The sequence below is a fragment of the Macrobrachium nipponense genome, chromosome 14 (assembly GCF_015104395.2).
Source record: "Macrobrachium nipponense isolate FS-2020 chromosome 14, ASM1510439v2, whole genome shotgun sequence".
NCBI lineage: Eukaryota > Metazoa > Arthropoda > Malacostraca > Decapoda > Palaemonidae > Macrobrachium > Macrobrachium nipponense.
The window spans coordinates 60,206,186-60,213,685 of NC_087207.1; the positions used below are offsets into that span (position 1 = coordinate 60,206,186).

A 7,500-nucleotide genomic window follows, 5' to 3' on the forward strand; every position below is an offset into this window, starting at 1 on the left:
TCAAACCTGATATCATTTTCCAAAATCTTTAGACTAGAATACTTTTTCACAAACCATCTATTATTATTATTATTATTATTATTATTATTATTATTATTACTAGCAAACATACGTATACAGAAATTATGTATGATAAATTCTTAAAGTAACTAAGTCTACGGGCAGAACTAGCTCCGTTTCAGGGAATTCCTTCTCACCCCCACCCTCTTCGGAGTTGGAGGGGGGGGTAGGATGAAACTCCATTATAAACCGTCTTAGGGTTCCCCACTATAACCCTGCCAAGTTTCATGACCATCGGATCAGCCGTTTGGCCGTGATTGAATGACAGACGGACGGACAGATATAATGCCCATTATAGTAAGATTATTATTTTTATCATTATTATCTAAAACACGCAAACATCCACGTGAAGTAAGACTATAAGACCATTAACTCACAGAGCAGGATATATTGTAAAACGCCTTTAACGACAAAAATGAAATAAATAAATAAACAAATAAATAAATAAATAAATAAATAAATAAATAAATAAATAAATAAATGTAAATCAGTCAAATCCCAGGACTCAAATGTAAATTCCATTAATCTAATCTACTTTACCAAATTCACAGCAATTTCAATGGTGATCTCCAAATCAAATCTTACCGTCTAGCTCCTAGAATATTTCTCTCTCTCTCTCTCTCTCTCTCTCCTCTCTCTCTCTCTCTCTGCGACGCCCTAAATAACGCCAGTTCCTCTTTCCTCAGGTGACATTTACTGGGATAATGAGAGTAAAGTGCGGGGCGCGTATTAATTTCTCTGTCATAATAATTTCTTGATAAACGCAACCCGATACCTGACGGAGGTGTCGCGGGAAATTTAGTGTTACATAAACAGGGAAAAAGTCGGACACTTCCTGAGAGATATAAGACAGCCTGCAGAAGGATAATGAGATTTCTCTGGTTTTCGATTACTCGGGGAGTAAGCCTACGAACTACTTTGCTGTTGTTGTTTGTTTTTGTTTGTTTGTTTGTATGGTGTTTTTACGTTGCATGGATCCAGTGGTTATTCAGCAACGGGACCAACGGCTTTAAGGGACTTACGAACCACGTCGAGAGTGAACTTCTATCACCAGAAATACACATCATCTCTGACCCCTCAATGGAATGCTCGAGAATTGAACTCGCGGCCACCGAGGTTGCAGGCCAAGACGAAACCGACCATGCCACTGAGGCACTTGTTGTTGTTCTTGTTGTTGCTGGGGGTGTAAGAAAGCCTATAACGGTCTGAAAAAGGTATTTTGAGTTAAAGATACAGGAATTTTAGGATAGGATATTTATGATTTGTTTATTAGAACAAAGAATAAATAATGTGCAATTAAACAGTATAGAAAAATCATTTCTAGTAAAATATAGCGTACTGTATTAATTTTAATTTTCGTTGGTGAAATAAGGCTCCGTTTGACCCTAGATTTTAGCAAATATAACGTTTACAACTTAAGCGTGAGAGGAAAATCTCGCACGCATCCTAAGTAAGCTGGAGGTTGGATTGTGCCTTGTTGCTCTTATTATATTCTCGTGGAAGGGATACTATCCTATAAGCAAAGATGTGCTTGTACAACTCCAACCAATAAACCTATGAGGTATTAAAACATAATTCATACTAAGTAATTGTTTCCTTCATCAGTTCCTACGAATAATATGTAAGCAGATGCATTTAATTGCCTCACAGTACACCCAGTATATTAAATATGCAATTATACAGAAATACCGTAGAATTGTTTGTATGTATGTATGTGCTTCTGTTTTAATGTATACTACGTATAAGCGCCAAGATCTCTCTCTGAATATTTGTTCAGTAACATGGTAAAACAAAATAATCACAGTTACAACAAAGAATCAGCTTTATATCTATGAACCTCTCAACGTCTCCGAGGTATTTCCTCTTTCAAAGAAGTTTTGATTATTTACTAAGGGATCATGGGTCCTAAATTATGGTGTGGGTTACAATATAATGCTCATAAACTAAAGGTCTCAATGCCCGCAGTTTTTTCCTCAGTGAAAAAAAAAAAAAAAAAATAATAAATAAATAGAAAGATCTTCCATCCAAAGTTTAAGTTCCACTCATATCCCATCTATGCAATCAATTCTCCAACGCATTCACGGATACGAGAGAGACAATGCAAAATAATAGAGAGAGAGAGAGAGAGAGAGAGAGAGAGAGAGAGAGAGAGAGAGAGAGAGAGAGAGAGATCGTTTAATACATGCAAGGCAGCGTGTTTCGCATTGCACTAACATGCACAACTAATATCCTCGTACAAATCTTTCCTTTCCCGCGCATTAATAACCCACTCACGAGAACTGGAAAAAAAATAGCCTCATTAAATCCAGACGCTCAACTGGAAGCTGGAAAAAATTTGCTCCTGAGCTAACAACCATACCAGCGGCAGTTCGCATTCCATCTCTCTCTCTCTCTCTCTCTCTCCTCTCTCTCTCTCTCTCTCTCTCTCTCTCTCTTCATTGGTGATATAAATAATTGACAAATTAACAGAATGCGATGAATCTCTCTCTCTCTCTCTCTCGCTAGGTTTCCTAAAATATCTCATTGGTGATATAAATAATTGGCAATTTAACAGAATGCGATGAATCTCTCTCTCTCTCTCTCTCTCTCTCTCTCTCTCTCTCTCTCTCTCTCTCTCTCGAGCTAGGTTTCCTAAAATATCTCATTGGTGATATAAAAAATTGACAATTTAACAAAATACGATGAATCTCTCTCTCTCTCTCTCTCTCTTTAAAAACCCGGTGTTAAGACTTCCCCAAACACCCTCCGGCGATGTGATGTATAGATTATTTAACTGGGTACGAGAAATGGGTCCGCTGGCGAAACAATTACATCATCGATCAACTCCCACAAAGGAATTTGTTTGCACGGGGGGAAACAAACAAACAACATTGACTGTTTGTGGCTGAAGCTTTCCGGTTTGTTTCTCACGCTTCTTTATTGTCTCATGTTTTGTCGAAGATACGCTGCTGGTTTGAAGGCCTTTTTATGGATCGGTGAAAGAAAAATAACAGGGGCAACGTCTTTAGGTAATTTATACCTGCAAGATACACTACAATTACGTAACTATAGGTACTGTACACTAGAACTGATATGACTGAAGACTTTAAAGTCTCTCTCTCTCTCTCTCTCTCTCTCTCTCTCTCTCTCTCTCTCTCTCTCTATATATATATATATATATATATATATATATATATATATAAATTGATATATATATATGTGTGTGTGTGAGTGTTGTGTGTGTGTGTTGGTGTGGGTGTGTGTGTGAATATAGTTCTTCTGTTAAAAACAGGATATGTCTCAAGTATAAAAGGCCCACTGAAAACACTATTTAAAGCTAAGGACTACAATATTTCCGTGGACTGACCCCCACCTTTATTAAGTAGTGAATAGCCTGACCTGACACGATTGACCTGATAAGGTGGGAGGCAGCCCATCGAAATATTATAGTCCTTAGCTTTAAACCAGTGTGCTTTAATGGCCTTTATATATAATTATATATATATATATATATATATATATATAATATATATAATATATATAATTATATATATATATATATATATATATATATATATATATATATATTATAATTTATTATATATAACATATATATAAATATAATATATCATATATATACACGCGTTTTCTCATTACTGAAGGAGACTATAGCAGGTGTCCCACTTCCAACTATTATTCAGTACTCTTGATTAAAGTTCCTAGTGGTTCGGGTTCGGCGCGGTTCTCCATCCCCGGGGGTACCTCCTGATGCAGGCGTCCGAACTTGGCCGACTACTACTATGCTCACCGCTCCCCACAGTCGCGCGCGAAGTCTTAAACTGTCCTAGTGAAATTACATTTAATTGGTAAGTGTAGTTAGAAGCTGTAGTTTCAGAGAGAATATTTTACGACCGCTTGTTGCACGTTCAGAATTTTCGTGAAACTTGGCCTGGGTGCATCTTGCATGGAGGCGAGTTAGTCGTAGATCATCGTAACCTACGTCTGCGTCAAGTCGGTAGTCATGGCTCCTCCAGTAGGCAGGTTCATGTCATGGTTTATTATATACCGTATGAACGACGCATGCTCAGCAACATTAGCACAAAGAGCCGAGGCCGAATCCTATCCGCATCGTAATAAATGCGACTAACAATACACATACATGACTTATAAACGAATACCGGAATAAAACTGACACAAAGATCAATCACGTCGATTTACGCGGCACAATCAGCTGAGAATCGGTCGTGTCAGGTCAGGCTATTTTTGGCTCCTTGTGACAGCGACATCGTTTCTTGCTCGTTTTTGTTTGTTTGTTTGCATGGTGTTTTTACGTTGCATGGAACCAGTGGTTATTCAGCAACGGAACCAACGGCTAGCGGCCACTGAGGTGGCAGGTCAAGACCATACCGATCACGCCACTGAGGCGCTTGTCTTGCTTGCTTTAACGGAATGTGCAGTGCTGCTGCTCTATCCTGTACATACGCACGAACAAAATACTCGAATAATACCGTGACATTGAGTATATATCCACCAGGAATATGAAACTTAGTACTGAGTTCGATTCCCCGCTCTGCCAACAAGGACTCAAGAGGAATTTGTTTCTGGCGATAAAAAATCCATTTCTCGATATAATGTGGTTCGGATCCCACAATACGCTGTATTGGTACCGTTGCTAGGTAACCAATTGGTTCCCAGCCACGTAAAAATGTCTAAGCCTTAGGGCCAGCCCTATGAGAGCTGTTAATCAGCTCAGTGTTCTGGTTGAACCAAGATATACTTAACTTAAGGAAGGTGAAACAATGCAATGAGGAGCTTTCGTCATTACTGTGAGGCATTTTCTAGTCAAGTTTCCTTGAAGATGCCCTAAAATTCTATCAATCACGTCAAACATCATTTCTCTGCGAGAGAAGCTTAGATCATTCGTCTCGACATAGCATTCTAGATGTGATGGAAATCCGCACAATAAACTCCAATTTTGTTCTTAATTAAATCATAAAGTACAAAATACTTCAGCCACCAAATAGTTTTACTTTATTATGAGAAAATTCGCATTACACTTCAATACTTTATCTAGTTACTACGATTTACATAGCCTTCCCTGTTCGAGAAGCGTGTCCACTACCAGTTCCTTTGATGTGCGACAATACTGCTTGCCATCTCCCTAAAAGCGCCTCAGTGGCGTGGTCGGTATGGTGATGGCGTGCCACCTCGTTGGCAGCGAGTTCGATTCTCGGGCGTTCCACTGAGGCGTGAGAGATGTGTATTTCTGGTGACAGAAGTTCACTCTCGACGTGGTTCGGATGTCACAAAGCCGTTGGTCCCGTTGGTGAATAACCACTGATTCCATGCAAACAATCAAGCCATCTCCCTCAATAACATTCAAGAAACACATGAAAGTAACGTACAGTTATTACTAATATTTAAGTCTACAAAAAAGATTCAGTCAGAAGTGCGTTCCAAATAAGAAATCAAAAGTGGACTTTGCCAGTGAATTGTCAAACTGAAATATTTAACAACATCCAATTTATACCATTGATTTCAAATTACACGTAAACATTTAAAAATATATCCCTCTACCTTTTTTGCAAATCAAGAAACTAATGCATTTTCATCAAACAAAAGAGATATACATAGATATATAATGCATGCACGCATAAATGAATAGATTATATCAGAACGATAAATGGATAACATAAACTATATTTACACTATATATACATATGCATTTATTTGATTCTCTCTCGCTCTCTCTCTCTCCTCTCTCTCTCTCTCTCCTCTCTCTCTCTCTCTCTCTCCTCTCTCTCTCTCTCTCTCTCCAAAAATACGTACGTAACATCCATGCACACGCACGGATGATATATATATATATATATTATATATATATATATATATATATATATAATATATATATATATATATATATATATATATATAATATATACATATATATATATATATATATATATATATGATATATATATATATATTTATATATATATATATATATATATATATATATATTTATATTATATATATATATATATATATATATATATATATAGATATATATATATATATATATATATATATATTCTATGTGTGTAGGGAAGAGAGAGAGAGAGAGAGAGAGAGAGAGAAGAGAGAGAGAGAGAGAGAGAGAAGGCTCTTAACCCATGACGCTAAAATAGCCAATCACGTTTGTTTCCCCAACCGATACCGAAGACAAGAAGGAACGGAAAGTGAGGAGAAAAAAAAAACAAAAAAAAATTGAAAAAAAAAGGAAAATTCGTTTCACCTTTTCGTTGGCGGAAGCCCCTCGAGGATCCTTAGCATTCATCCCTGACCCTCTTCGTAAACATTTCCAAACCTCGAGGGTAACTCATAGGACATCTTGGATAATTGGGTCACCATTTTCTACCGGGGAGGCGGGGGAGGGGGAGGCAAAAGCTTCTATGGTTCCCGGGGAATCTTGGCCGGTTGGAGAAGAGAGAGAGAGAGAGAGAGAGAGGGGATTGAGAGAGAGAGAGATACTAGTAGCAGCATTTGTATGGAACAGAATGGAATGGTGTAGCAGGGCAGCTCTAACAGTGTGGAGGACCGTCAGCCCTCCTGCAGGAAGGACTGGGAAAGACTATAAGGATAAAAGGATTCCCCCATCCTCAGGATGACCCCCCCCCCCCCCCACCCCCCCCCCCCCCACCCCCCAACCTTTCCTGAACCCGTCCGTTCTCTCCCTTCCCATCCACAGTCAACCTTCCACGATCCCGTCCACATGATGTCTGTAGGTTAGTACCAGGTTAGGCTTACGGGGTTTTGCCCCCCCCCCACCCCCACCCTCCCCTCCCCCCTATTGAAAAATGATCTCTTTTATTTTCTTTTTATTTTCTAAGACTATTTTCACACCTCTGGTATGACCGATATCATGGTTGTAATTTATACTATAATTGCTTTTTTTCCCCCTTCATACACACCCACGCACCCACAAAACAAACACAAACACACACACACACATATATATATATAGTATATTTTGTGTGCAGCATATATCTATACATATGTATAATTATACATATATCATTATGTGTATGTCTGTGTAATATATATATATATATATATATATATATATATATTATATATATATATATATATATATATATATATACTATATATACATTTACGTCCCCAGCTTTCGATTTTCACTTCATCTTTATGATAGCTTCCTCCTCCTCAGCGCTTCTTTACTACTTCACTGCTCTTCTGGGCTCTCCAATAATACTCACTCGTATATCCACTGGGTGCTTGCGTCCTAGAACAACATAAAACATAAATACAATTCATGGTTCATTTTTTTATTTATTTATTTATTTATTATTCATTTTTTTGGCATAATTCTATGCCGTTTTTAAAAATTAAGATCTAGGAATCATCCGGTATCATTCCATTCATTATCAAGACAATGTT

General features: G+C 37.7%; 1 protein-coding gene across 2 annotated transcripts in view; it reads left to right on the forward strand.

Annotated features, from left to right (window-relative positions):
• LOC135226120 (uncharacterized) overlaps positions 1 to 7,500 on the forward strand; it is a 275,551-nt gene that overhangs the window by 148,951 nt on the left and 119,100 nt on the right. The window lies entirely within an intron of this gene.